Source organism: Monodon monoceros, unplaced genomic scaffold (genome assembly GCF_005190385.1).
Source record: "Monodon monoceros isolate NGI ecotype Baffin Bay Population unplaced genomic scaffold, NGI_Narwhal_1 Super_Scaffold_9, whole genome shotgun sequence".
NCBI classification, from domain to species: Eukaryota; Metazoa; Chordata; class Mammalia; order Artiodactyla; family Monodontidae; genus Monodon; species Monodon monoceros.
In genome coordinates, this window is record NW_021703786.1 from 53,185,961 (window position 1) to 53,199,775 (window position 13,815).

Consider the following 13,815-nt stretch of genomic DNA (forward strand, 5'->3'; position numbering starts at 1 on the left):
TCTGTGTTGGTTATAATTTGCTTTTTCTGGCTGGCAGAGCCTTCTTTTTGTTTTCTATCTTCTGACAGATTATAGGATTGTGGGGAAACAGCGTCCAGGGCTTTTTCAGGAACTGTGCCATTTTATCTACAGGAGAAGCCATTGGCTTTGGCGCTAGAAGGGAATTGGCTCTTCATTTAAAGATGCCAAATCATGCTTGATTCACAAGTTTGCTGTCTCATTTTGTGTATGTGTGTGAAACTTTTTCAGGATGTTGGCTTTTACTTTTTCTACCATGTGCTACTCCATCAGTATGAGAAATTAACAACTTGTTCATTCTCTCCAACTCTCCACCCCCAACACACACAATCCAAACATCCCAAACCATAGCAAAAGATGCAGCAGTCATTTTGAGGATTAGGGCAACTTAATTTGCATAAGAGAGAGCACATTTAGGAAGCTTCTACTTATTTATTTATCCTTGACATGCTCTTTGCAGGGGGGTGTAGTGTAATTTATCTTGATCTCAAATGAGAATTTTTATTATCATGTAAACAGTCTTAACTCCAATTGTATCTGTTACCTTCATGCTTTTTAAACTGTGTACAATTGATTTTGAAACCTAGCCAACTAGATATTTTAGCAAATCTTCCACACACGTTAATGCCTCACTCCTCTACTTTCTATAGATAACAGTTTAAAGATACCTTCTTTTTTTTTTTTTTAATTTTTATTTATTTATTTATTTATTTATTTATGGCTGTGTTGGGTCTTCGTTTCTGTGTGTGGGCTTTCTCTAGTTGCAGCAAGCGGGGGCCACTCTTCATTGCGGTGCGCGGGCCTCTCACTATCGCGGCCTCTGTTGTTGCGGAGCACAGCCTCCAGACGCGCAGGCTCAGTAATTGTGGCTCACGGGCCCAGTTGCTCCGCGGCATGTGGGATCTTCCCAGACCAGGGCTCGAACCCGTGTCCCCTGCATTGCCAGGCGGATTCTCAACCACTGCACCACCAGGGAAGCCCTAAAGATACCTTCTAAGTGAAGCTATTTCCGTTTAGATTAAGGTGGGAAAATTGTAAATAGGAGAGTAAGCCAGTTTTGATAAGCTGGTTTGTCTAGTATGAATTTTTATATGGACACGTGTTTTTTTCTCCCTCTGCCAAACCGTCCTGCCCCAAACCCACAGTCTTGCAAAAGTTGGGGTTTGGTTCTCATGTGCATTCTTTGTTGTAGTTTGCCTTTTTTTTCCAAACTGGTGTCTCCCTTCACTAGACTAAGCACCTTAAAGACAGAGTTTGTAGCTTATTCATCTTTTTGTCTCTGGGGTCTAATGAAGTTCCTGGTTTGTAGGAATGCAGTAAATACGTGGTGATGTGAGTGAATGAATGAATGAATTGAATTCCCAAAGATACAGTGAATGGATTTTATACTTCCCTCTAGTGTCTGAAAGAGAAAGTGCAGCCAGTTTAAAAAAAGGTTAAAAGAATACCTTGCTACATTGAAATAATAGTCAAGGCATTGCCTTTTTTCTTTTTTTCCCCCAAGTTTTCACACTTGTTTTTTCAGACCTGTTGTTCTCTTTAAGTCTAGTGAATAATAAATTTCCTTATCAAAGTTTGTGTTCTGTCTCTTGGGTGTTTGAATTTTTTAAAATGTCACTAGTGTGTCTTTATGGGGAAAATGCCTTTTTATTTTATTTTATTTATTTATTTACTTATTTTTTAACACTAAAGTTTTATTTTTTTTCTTTGCCATTATGCTTTATTACAGGATATTGGATATAGTTCCCTGTACTATCCAGTAGGACCTTGTGGCTTATCCAATCTATATATGATAGTTTGCATCTGCTAATAGCAAACTCCCAGTCCCTCCCTCCCCCACCCCCCTCCCCCTTGGTAACCACAAGTCGGTTCTCTATGTCTGTGAGTCTGTTTCTGTTTTGTAAATAAGTACATTTGTGCATATTTTAGATTCCACATATAAGTCACATCATGTGGTATTTGTCGCTTTTGTTTTTTTTATTTTTATTGGAGTACAGTTGCTTTACAATGTTGTGTTAGTTTCTACTGTACAGCAAAGTAAATCAGCTATATGTATACATATATCCCCTCTTTTTTGGATTTCCTTCCCGTTTAGGTCACCACAGAGCATTGAGTAGAGTTCCCTGTGCTATAAAGTAGGTTCTCATTAGTTATCTATTTTATACATAGTATCAGTATATGTCAATCCCAGTCTCTGAATTCATCGTCCCCCTGCTTCTGATTTATTTCACTTAGTATGATAATCTCTAGGTCCATCTTCATTGCTGCAAATGGCATTATTTCATTTTTTTCTGGCTGAGTAGCATTCCATTGTTTATATATACCACATCTTCTGTATGCATTTATCTGTTGATGGACATTTAGGTTGCTTCCATGCCTTGGCTATTATGAATAGTGGTGCTATGAACATGGGGGGGGTGGGGTGCAGGTATCTTTTCAAATTATAGTTTTGTCTGGATATGTGTGCAGGAGTGGGATTTCTGGATCATATGGCAACTCTCTTTTTAGTTTTTTGAGGAACCTCCGTACTGTTTTCCATAGTGGCTGCACCAATTTACATTCCCACCAACAGTGTAGGAGGGTTCCCTTTTCTCTACACCCTCTCCAGCATTTGTTATTTGTAGACTTTTTAATGATGACCATTCTGACTGGTGTGAGGTGGTACCTCGTAGTTTTGATTTGGAAAATGCCTTTTTAATAGTGTTTAGCTTAGGTTCAGAATAGATCATTGTTATTGTTTTATTTTTGTTATCTGGTTCTGCTGAAAACTGTATATTTATTTTGATTTGAGTAAATTAAGCATCAAAGGCACCTTTTTGGGGTTTTTTTGCTTGTTAAAAGTGTCATTTGGGAAATTTGCAAAATAGAGTACTCAAGAAATATTGAAGTGCAAACAATGATCAGACTAGATGGATGTTACCTAAACTAGTTTTCAATCCAACCCATTGATCTTTTCCTTCCGTTTCTGAGAGATGGTATGTTTGTTTTGTGTTTTAATATCTTTTGCTGATTATGAACGTAAGGCATGTTCAACACAGAAAGTTTAAAAATTACAAAAATAATAATTTGTAATTCTACTACTCAGCTAATCTATTAAAATTACAAAATTAATGCATGTTTTTTATCTTTTAAAAGATTGAGTAAAACAAATATAAAAATTTTTTCCTCTTCATTCCTCCGTACCCCTCTTTTCCTTCTCTCAGTGGTTACTACTGTTGACAGATTGGTGTATGTACTTCCAGATATTTTCTTGGACCTACAGACATATATATAATATTCATATGTGCTTTAAAAATAGATGTGTTTATCTTATAATACAATCTGAAACTGGATGTTTTAAAACTTTTTATTGAGATAAAATGTATAGGAAAGTGCACGTTAAGTATACAGCTCAATGAATTTTCACAAATTGAACACACTTACGTAACTAGTTCTCAGATCAAGAAACATTACCAGCCCTCTTGAATCCCCTCCTAGCAATTTGTCCATGATATTGTTGAAGCACAGAGTGGATAAGTCCTTGGTCAGTACCGGCAGACTTAGAATTTGGTTATTTGTTCTATCTTGAAAATGAATGAAGTTATTAATTATTTCAACTTTGGTGGCTGTTATGAGAACTTGGGTCATTTAGTGATTTGGACCATTCTTTTGCTGTACTGTTTATTGGTCTAAATATTTATAGAGAACTTTACTATGTATGACTTACTGTGCAAAATTGGGAAAGGAGAAGATACAAAGACAAGTGTAATATAAGCTTTGACTTACAGTCTAAATTAGATAGACAAATCACATATTAGACAACAGAACAGTTAAGTACTAAATTGTGTAGTAGTGATTCAGAAAAGAAATCATTGCTGAGAGGATTAAAGAAGGCTCCACAAGGGAGGTGGAATTTGAGCTGAGCCTTGAAGAATGGGTAGGATTTAAATGGAATGGTTATAACAATACAAGTCATGGCAAGAAAGTAGAAATGGAAGATACACAGACAGTGAGCAAGCAGATCGGTCTGTCTGCTATGGGAGTAAACTGCTGAGGAAAGGTGGAGAGTAAATTTGATAACATAGGATAGTACCAGACTGTGGAACATACAATAGCCATAGAAGCTTGGTTGGATGGCATAGGCACCAGAGAGCCACAGTAGAGCTTAGTGGATAGGAGTATTAGACTTGGAGCCAGGAATACTCAACTTCTAAAATTGGCTTTTCCATTTACCACCTTGTTGACCTAGAGCAGATTGTTCAGCCTCTCTGGACCTCAGTTTATTTGTAAAAATGGGGGAAATGTCTATTTCATAGGTTTATCATGATGATAAAATCATAATTATTTATTATGTATATATTTTTAAACTGAAGTATGGTTGACTTACAATATTTTTCAGGTGTACAGCAAAGTGATTCATTTATATGTATATTTTTTCAGATTCTTTTCCATTATAACTTATTACAATATATTGAATATAGTTCTCTGTGATATACAGTAAGTCCTTGTTATTTATCTATTTTGTGTGTGTGTGTGTGTATATATATATATATATATATTTTTTTTTTTTTCCCGTTGACACAGGGGCTTGCACCTAGTAAATGTGCAATAAATTGAACTGTTTCTGTAGTTCTTAAGGAGAAGAGCAAATGGATGTGAAAGCAGTGCTATGTGGAATTAGGGAGGCTAGAAAGAAGTTATAGTTTCCCCCACAGACGTAGTAAGGGTCTCTGTTAGGGTAGTGGTAATAAGATAGAGTACATTTGAGTGGCATGAAAAGAAATTGGACTTGAGTTCCTCTTTAGGAGGAAGTGTTTTGGGCTTCCCCTGTGATCTTGTATTAAACAGTTGTAATTCCTCTCTGTTTTCTTGGACTGTGTAGATGAAGATAAATTTGATGTTTTAATTTTATTTTAGGTATTCAAAATACCCTGAGTTCCTCATTTATATTTTAGAAGAGGATATTAGAAGTTTTGTCTGAATTATCTAATTGTCAAGAACATTTGTGATAATGGTGAGACTGACATGTTTATTTGTTTGTTTTTGATGTCTTGGCAAATTAATGGGCTTATGAGTGATCTTGGAAGGATTTTTTTTTTTGGCCGCGCAGTGAGGTTTGTAGGATTTTAGTTCTCTGACCAGGGATTGAACCCAGGCCCTTGGCAATGAGAGAGCGTGGAGTCCTAACCACTGGACCGCCAGGGAATTTCCTAAATCTTAGTTTCTACTTAATCCTTAAAGAGAGAAAAATTGCCTTTTTCAAGAAGGTTAGAATTTGAAGGAAAGTACTGACACAGCTGTTTACCTTAGTCATCAAGAGTAGCTTTTAGGGCTTCCCTGGTGGCACAGTGGTTGAGAGTCCGCCTGCCGATGCAGGGAATGCGGGTTTGTGCCCCGGTCCGGGAAGATCCCACATGTCGCGGAGCGGCTGGGCCCGTGAGCCATGGCCACTGAGCCTGCGCGTCCGGAGCCTGTGCTCCGCAACGGGAGAGGCCACAACAGTGAGAGGCCCGCGTACCGCCAAAAAAAAAAAAAAAAAGTAGCTTTTAGGTCAGCTATTTAAAATAGTAGTTTCTTGAAGTATTGTTTAGTTATTTTAATATGGAAAATGCCAGAGAATTGCTAAATGATATGGAGCGTTGTAACTGCTTTTGTGCTTTTGAGGATTTTTGTTTAGGTCAGATGTATTTGGGAAGGGAATGGACTCATTAGCTAATTTGGGAGACTTTTGTGGGCAGTATTTAAAATAAAATTTTCACGTTTGGGTCTTTTTATCTGGAACTTAGCCTATGAGACAGCAATGAAGTTCCTCCATAAATCTATTTAAGCCCAAGCCTTTTAATTTGGGTTAGAAAAAAGAGCTGGCTTTTAAATGGGCATGTCACACAATTCCTTTTCCGTCTTCCCAGAACACTGAGGTTATATATATATATATATATGAAATGCTTTGGGCTCCACATAAGAAAAGGCTACTTAATTTTAAAGTGTTTTGTTGTTGTTTTTTAAAAATTGTAGTAGCACTTGGGAACTAAGCAGGATTGTAGTGTGAGGTAGACACTTAACATTAGTTGCAAGAACTTTGTGGACAAAAATAACAGTGTAGGTAATAACTTGCCTTCCCCATCCCCACTTTGTTTTTCTTAAGTGAACCCCTACTACTGCTTCACCGCTATACCTAAGAAAATATTCGACAGTCTTTAGCATATTCCATCCCAGCAGTGTTAGGCCCTTAACATTGACATTAGTGATTGAAGTGTTGATGCAACCTGCCAGTTATGCGGAGGCCTGGCAGTTCCTGAGAGTTTTTTCTAATATTAGGTGTATGGCTTGAACAAGACTTAGATGTTTGTTTCCTAATTGTACTGAAACCTGCTGAGGGAGTGGTTAGCCTGGGTTTAATTGGATGTAGATAGCTTGTATCTGAGGTGGGTTGGATCCAACTGAGTGTGTGTCTTTGGTGTTTTGTTCGTTGCAGATGATTTGATGTATTCCTTCTCCCAGCGCACCAACTTCCAGATAAATCCCTTCCCAGTATGCGCCCCCCTCCCCCCTAATTTCTGCGTCACGGGAAGCAGGAGTTTCAGACAGGGTGGATTGATGTGTGCAGCTGATCTAATATGCAAACCTAAATCTATGCACTGTTATGAGGGAGTGCAGTTGGTTAGTCTGAGAAAAGAAGGGCGAGGCAGAGAGGCCTGGGGAGCATCTTTCTACTCTCAGGTGTCTCCGGATGGCTATTGCTGTGGAAGTCTGATGCACTCTGGGAGGTACTGCCTGGATGGGGGTCACTCCTAGTACCCAGGCAGGGCGTGGGCGGGGGAGCAGGAGAAGGGGCCCCGCATCACCTGGCCCATCCGGGATGCCGGGCTGCAGGCTTCGGGGTGGGGGCCTGGAGAGATGGGGGCAGCTCTAACAAAGAGGAGCCGTGCCAGGGCCGGGGCCGCGGGTAGCTGGCCTATCCCGGGCGGCTGACCTCCCAGTGGGCCTCCCCAGTTGGCTGTTTGGTGAGTCGCTCCGCTGGCTCCCTGGCTCGCCATTGGCTGTGCGGACTGGAGGGGGCTCGAGAAGGGCCGGGATGGAGTTGAGGGGGCGGGGCTGGCTTCCGGCGGCGAAGGGGGAGCGAGCGGTAGCCGGCTGGGGGAGGGGGTGTCGGCGCGCCGCGGAGTGCTGCGCTCAGAGAGCCTGGCACCCGGAGCAGCCGCCTCCCCCTCCCCCTGCCAAGACAGCTAGAAACCCCTTCTCTTGCATCCTCCCGGGGCTCAGGCGAGGAGGGCTGAGCTGCCCTAGGCAGGCGGGGCGGAGCCCGGAGCCCCACCGAGCGCTGCGGAGCGAACCTCACCTCCCTCCCTTCCAGGGCTCAAGGTGTGTGTGCTTTTTCTAACCAACCCCGACTTCAGCCGACTTAACCTTGTGAGAAAGGGGGAAATGGAATGGGAAGTAAGAGCTCCCCATCTAATCAGTTTATTTTGATTTTCTAATTCTACCCTTCATTCTTCTTTCCCTCCCTTCATCTCACCCGTGCAGCAGGGTAAGGAGATTCAGGACTCTCATCTCTTTTTACTGATGTGTCGATGTCGGTCGCGTAGTAAAATGAACTGAAGAAAAAAAGAGGAGCCCTTTCTTGTGTGGCATCTGATGCAGTAAACCAAAAAAAAAAAAAAGCAGGTTAGGATAGGAGTGGGTTTTTGGAACTGTTCTGCATCCGTGTCCATTAAGGCTGTCTTCACCATTTTCCTACTTGGGACTGCCTTAATCAGCAAAAACAATCTGAAAAGGAAGGAGGTGCTAGTGGAAAGAGGGATCAGCCCCCGTCAGATGGTAGTTAAAGGAAATCCTGATAGTTGTTAGCGATTAACTCTGCTAAAGTCTCTCCCCGAGTACAGTGTTACCGGCTTTGTGTAGCACTCAGCCCTGTTGGAGAAACCTAGCTAGAGCAAGCAAACTTACCTTGCTGTTACTGAAACTTAAAAGTCTTATCTTTTTCTCCATCTGTATATTTCTCATTCATAGGCTCTCAGAGGGATTAGTTTCTGTCATCAAAAACCAAAACTTTAAACAAATCCAGATGAATTTTGTTTAATTCATTTATTTTTTAAAGCGCCACCCCCATGAATTCGTGTGGCTGCATCATTACAATTTATATGTATGTCTTGAGTTCCTTTGCTTCTACAATGTATGGATCCCTTCTTTCTGAAGGACAGAGCTCATCTTCAGCCAAAATCAGGAACCTCTTTATAGGTTTTTAATTGAGAGGAAAGTTATCCGTTGAAGATAGAAAACCCAAAATTTATGATAGAAACAAAGGAGGGTGTGTGTGTGTGTGCGCGTGTGTGTGTGTGTGTGTGTTGAGTGGCAGTGTTCATGGTAAACTTGTTTGGACCAGATTTATCTTAATGTTGATTAGCAAAGAGCTAGAATGCCAAAAGTGAGAAATACCAATTTTTTTGGCAGCACTTTGGTAAGTATTAATTGAAATGATTGGGAGTTCAGTCTTGTAATCCAGGTTCAGTTTCCAGAAATTGTTCTAACTGGAGTTCAGTTTTGAAGATAGAATTAATATGCTGGAGCTGTTTTACCATTTAAGCTATATTAATATTTTTTCTTTGCATTGATTTATTTTATCTCTAATCAATAAGGAGCAGTTTGGGGTAAAAGCAAGTATTATAAAGACTAGGGATGATGGGGTAGGAAACCATCTCAGTTGCGGAAACTTACTAGGGATCAGGAACTTAATATACTTTTTTTTTTTAATCGCAAGTAGCCTTAATATAGAGTTGTGCAAAAAAAAAGTAGATTCACAGTAAACCTTTGTTAGATTTTGGGTTTTTAGTTTATTACCCATTTATCCCTTAAGACTCCGTGAATCATGTTTAAATTGAAAGGCAAAGAGAATCCCCCCATGACTTTCCATAATCTCTTAGGTTGAGGGGACATGGTGCAGCTGAGGTTCAGTCCACTGATTTTTCTTTAGCAATCTGTTTTTATCCATCCTGCTTATTTCTGTGAGTCACAGCTTAGAATGTGTTAAGAAAAAGGGTCCTATGTTCTCTCTAAAGGGAGACTCAAGCCCAATCCCCCATTCGCATCAGAAGTATAAAACGGTCCCCTTGAGAAGGTGAAGGAAAAGATTGGACCCTTGGCGTTGTTTGATTCTCATGATAATCAGCTTGAGTGTTGTCAGGTTTGGAATTGGGAAAAGCTTGCTCAAGGTGAGAAAATATTAGAGGCAAAAAGACCTGGGAGACAATGAATGCATTCATATGGAGATGGGGCTGGTGGTAGTTTTTAGCTATTCAGCTCTGTCAGTCAGGTGTCTGAGACAATATTTTGTGTGTTTAAGCACAACCCCCTCCCCCAAAGGTTGACTCTTGGAAGCTGAATCTTTTGAGGAAGCTGTTTGCTGTCTGAATCCAGAGGGTAGAGGACTTGGTGGAGTCTGTTATCTGTTTATGGCTTAGATAAGGACATGGAATTGATTGCTGGTGAGTTACTGAACTCTTCCTAATGAATGGTTGCTAGGCAAAGTGCATCTCAATCAGTTTAATCCTCAATAGTTTACAGGTCTGCTCTTGGTGAGGGCCAGAGCTGTCTTTCTAATGATACTGCCCTTTAAGAATCCTGTTGGATGTGCATATATGTTGCTCAGTGGTTCAAAAAAACAAAAATACAAGACTAGAATAACTTGTGTGTTTCATTTCATCCATCTAAAATAACTTAGCTTTTGGTAACCTGGGTCAGCATTATCATTAACTTCTCTCCTGGATCAAGTGGTGGGATGAAGTTGCTCTCCAATGTTAAGATACCACTATTCGATTATCTTTGAGTTTGTAACTAGTAAGGCAGTGAACTAATACATTCGTTTTGGAAACAGGCCAGTGATAACGCTGCACTTGGGCCTGGATGGATGGAAAAATAGGACAGAGTAAACAATTGAGGGCATAAATAATGAATCTTCCAACTGAGCCCTGGGAGAATGAAGGAGATTATCCTCAGAGCTGTTCAATCTGGCAGTGAAAGGGGAAGAGTCCACTGAATTAATTACCCTGACTTGTTTGATACTGCACTTATTATGGGATTGTTAGAGCCATTCAAAATAGAGTTGCCTTTTAGATATAAACTTTTAATCCATCATTTTTTTTTTTTTAAGCCAAACACCCAAATAGCTCATCTGTTTTTTAGAATCCAGGCCTTTGCTCCCTCCCCCAACTTTGTTTTCTGTATTAGCATTTTATGAATACTGGACAGTCCTTTTGTTTGGTCACATCTTAGAATTTTGCCTAATTAGAGATTTCATCATCTGTCAATACATATAGTAATAGAAGAGAGGACCTGAGCCTGGCTTAAAGGAATTATTTGGTACCTTGAGTACATATTATATTGTACCTTGAAATTAAATGTCGGGTTGTAGGGTATAATATATAACAACTCACAGAAGGTTAAGAGAAGAATTCCTTCAGCCCAAGAATCATTTCCAGTATTAACATAAATATTTTTACTTTTGGATTAGTTTTCATCCAGTGAATGAAATAAGCACTCTCTTAGTGGTCTCAGCATTTCTCTGAGGCAGGAAAAACGAATGCCTCAAGAATGTCTAAATAACTTAGAAAGTGATTTGGTAGCGAAGCCAGACCCAGAGCCAAGGTCTCTGAATTCTTCCCTTCTCTGAATTTCTAATATATTTAATTCTTTTCTCCAAGAACTCCTTTCAGGGTCCCTATTTGAAATGATTGAAATTTTCCTATCTCTACCCTGAGAAGGTGTTTTTATTTCTCTAGTTGTGCAGAGAATCCAAAGACCAAGATGCCAGTATCAGTCAAGAGAAGGAGAAAGGTTCAAGATGAGGTGCTGGAGGAATAAAAGAGATGTAACGGAAAGGCCAAATTGAAGTTTTATTAAATTTGGTGCCGATGGATCCGGGGCCGGGGTGTGGGTGTGGGGGTGTGTGGCTGATTAGATCAAATTTAGTCATAGACTGAGTTTGTTGCATTTAAGCCTAGCTGAAAAGGGCAGGAGGCATCTTTACCAACATACAGGCAGAACTCTAGTTAAGGGTTCATTCCTGATCAGAGCATACAGTCAGTTCTTGATTATTCATGCAGAAGGGCAAACAGGCAAAGTGTAGACAAGTAAAATCCAAACATATCCCTAGGCCACATTTTTAAGCAATAGCTTTAACTTCCTCTGCTTTTTTTTTTTTTTTTTTTTTTTGGCGGTACGCAGGCCTCTCACTGTTGTGGCCTCTAACTGTTGTGGCCTCTCCCGTTGCGGAGCACAGGCTCCGGACACGGGCTCAGCGGCCATGGCTCACGGGTCCAGCTGCTCTGCGGCATGTGGGGTCTTCCCGGACCGGGGCACGAACCCGTGTCCCCTGCATCGGCAGGCGGACTCTCAACCACTGCGCCACTAGGGAAGCCCTCCTCTGCTTTTTAACTGCGATTTTCCAACTGAACAAACTGATTAAAATTTTGTTTCTTTGTCTGGTCATTCAAGAGACAAGTAGGTGGGGCTTCCCTGGTGCCGCAGTGGTTGAGAGTCCGCCTGCCGATTCAGGGGACACGGGTTCGTGCCCCGGTCCGGGAAGATCCCACATGCCGCAGAGCCTGCGCGTCCGGGGCCTGTGCTCCGCAACGGGAGAGGCCACAACAGTGAGAGGCCCGTGTACCGCAAAAAATAAATAAATAAAGTGCTTTACTGAGGATTTTAGTACTTAGGCTTCATTCAGTCCCTGTGAGGTATGGTACGATTGGAGTGTGATACTGTGTTAGGACATTTCTCCAGAGAGATGAAAGGAACCTTTCCTCTTAAGAAAAGTGCTTTCCCTATTTCCATATCCTGTGGCAAAATGAAGTTGGAACAAGTTGCTTTTTCAGCAAGCTATATTTTAATTTTTGCCTCTTTTCCAAGCTGAACAAATGTCCCAACTGAAAAGTGTCGTTCTTATCATTCATAGTATGTTCTGGAGAGATTGTTCCTTAGTGCACCTAGAAGTGAGAGGCTGATGCCACTTCAGTCTGCATGCCAATTTTGTAGCTCTCTAAAATTCTGTTTCTACCAGCTCCCTCCATCCCCCTATCTGTCCACAGCTGCTCATCTTTCAGCTCCCCACAACTAGAGAAATGCTAGTCTTTATTAAAGTCAGAGTTGCATCCGGCAGCAGTCTTTGTGTGTGTGCTGGTGGGCTTGCATTACTTTTTTCATTATTTCTTGAAGAGTATTTCAGCATTACAGAAACAAAATTTTCCTCTTCAAAACAAGTTGATCAATTGCTTTTTATTAAATGTGCAAGTACCTAAGAGTTAAACTTGAAATGAGAGGGGGGAAAAACTACTTTAGTTATAGTTTAATTGCTAAAAAAAGGTCTCTTATGTAATTAAAAGCTGTACTGCTGCCTTGCACTGAAACTAGCAGATAAAGCATGGAGAAAGTAGTTTCTCAGTGAGGACCACACTCTGACTATGCTATTTAAGGTTGCTGCCCCATCCAGTCCTCCTCATCTCCTTACACTGCTTCATTTGTTTTTTTCATAGCATTTATCACCTTCTAATAGTCTATGTCACTTACCTATTCATTACGTTAATCTGACCCTCACACTCTACCTCATGTACAAATGGAAGCACCATGAAGACAGGAGTTCTTGTCTGTTTTGTTCATTGCTGAGTCCCTAGCTCCTGGAGCAGTGCCTTGCTACATAGTAGGTACTCAATAAATATTGATATTAATTAATTGGAGGAAGTACTCTTTAATAGAATAGATATCTGGGGATTAGAATTGGAGTGATGGGAAGAGAATATTATCTTCCTGGAGCTAGTACTAAATTAAGGATCAGATTACTTAACTACTTTAAGGGAAATAATATTTATGTGAAAAAACTCAAGTAATTGGGATTAATTATCTTAGATTAGAGAAATGACATTTTGTTTTATTTTATTATTTTTAATTAATTTATTTATATTTTTGGCTGCGTTGGGTCTTTGTTGCTGTGTGTGGGCTTTTCTCTAGTTGTGGCAAGCGGGGGCTACTCTTCATTGCGGTGCGCGGGCTTCTCATTGGGTGCCTTCTCTTGTTGCAGAGCATGGGCTCTAGGTGCGCAGGCTTCAGTAGTTGTGGCACTTGGGCTCAGTAGTTGTGGCTCGCGGGCTCTAGAGTGCAGGCTCAGTCATGGCGCATGGGCTTAGTTGCTCCGCGGCATGTGGGATCTTCCCGGACCAGGGCTCGAACCCATATCCCCTGCATTGGCAGGCGGATTCTTAACCATTGTGCCACCAGGGAAGCCCATGACAGACATTTTATAATATGTAAATATGAAGGAACATTGTATAAAGATAGATGACTAGCTCTTATTCACCTACACGAGGGCAAAGGAATAGGCTGAAACTTCTGAACAACAAAAATAAGACATGCAGAAGAGTTTACTGATTTTGAGAATAAACACTGGAACAGGTGACCAAAGAGGGATCGTTTCTCAGAATGGATTTTCAACACGGGCACCATGTTGGCGGCAATGGTGAGAATGGAAAGAGCACAGAGCCAGGAGTCTGAAAATCTGGTTGAAGTCCAGGCACTTACTAGCTTTTCCTAATTTCTTTATCTGTGAAAATGGCACTAATGATACCTGCCCAGACTATCTCAGGGCATTTGAGAAAATTAAGTTAGAGAATCAATGTGAAAGCACTTTGAAAATTGTAAACCTCTCTACAAATGTAAGCAATTGTTAATGATTTTACAAAACCACCTCTGTAAGTGATTTAGAATCTTGGAATCTGGAAATTGGATTTAGTGGTCGTCTAGTCCAAATTCTTAGCTACTGAAAATAAACCC

At 40.7% G+C, this 13,815-nt stretch overlaps 1 protein-coding gene across 2 annotated transcripts in view; it reads left to right on the top strand.

Annotated features, from left to right (window-relative positions):
• The window catches only part of FAM222B (family with sequence similarity 222 member B), a 63,375-nt gene that overhangs the window by 17,245 nt on the left and 32,315 nt on the right, over positions 1-13,815 (top strand). Inside the window, exon 1 of one of the 2 annotated variants that reach the window (XM_029212299.1) lies at positions 7,126-7,359. The exons of the other annotated variant lie outside the window; for it this stretch is intronic. The gene's annotated coding sequence lies outside the window, so the exon portion shown is untranslated. Of the gene's footprint in view, positions 1-7,125; positions 7,360-13,815 lie in introns of those variants that run through there. 2 annotated transcript variants of the gene reach the window in all.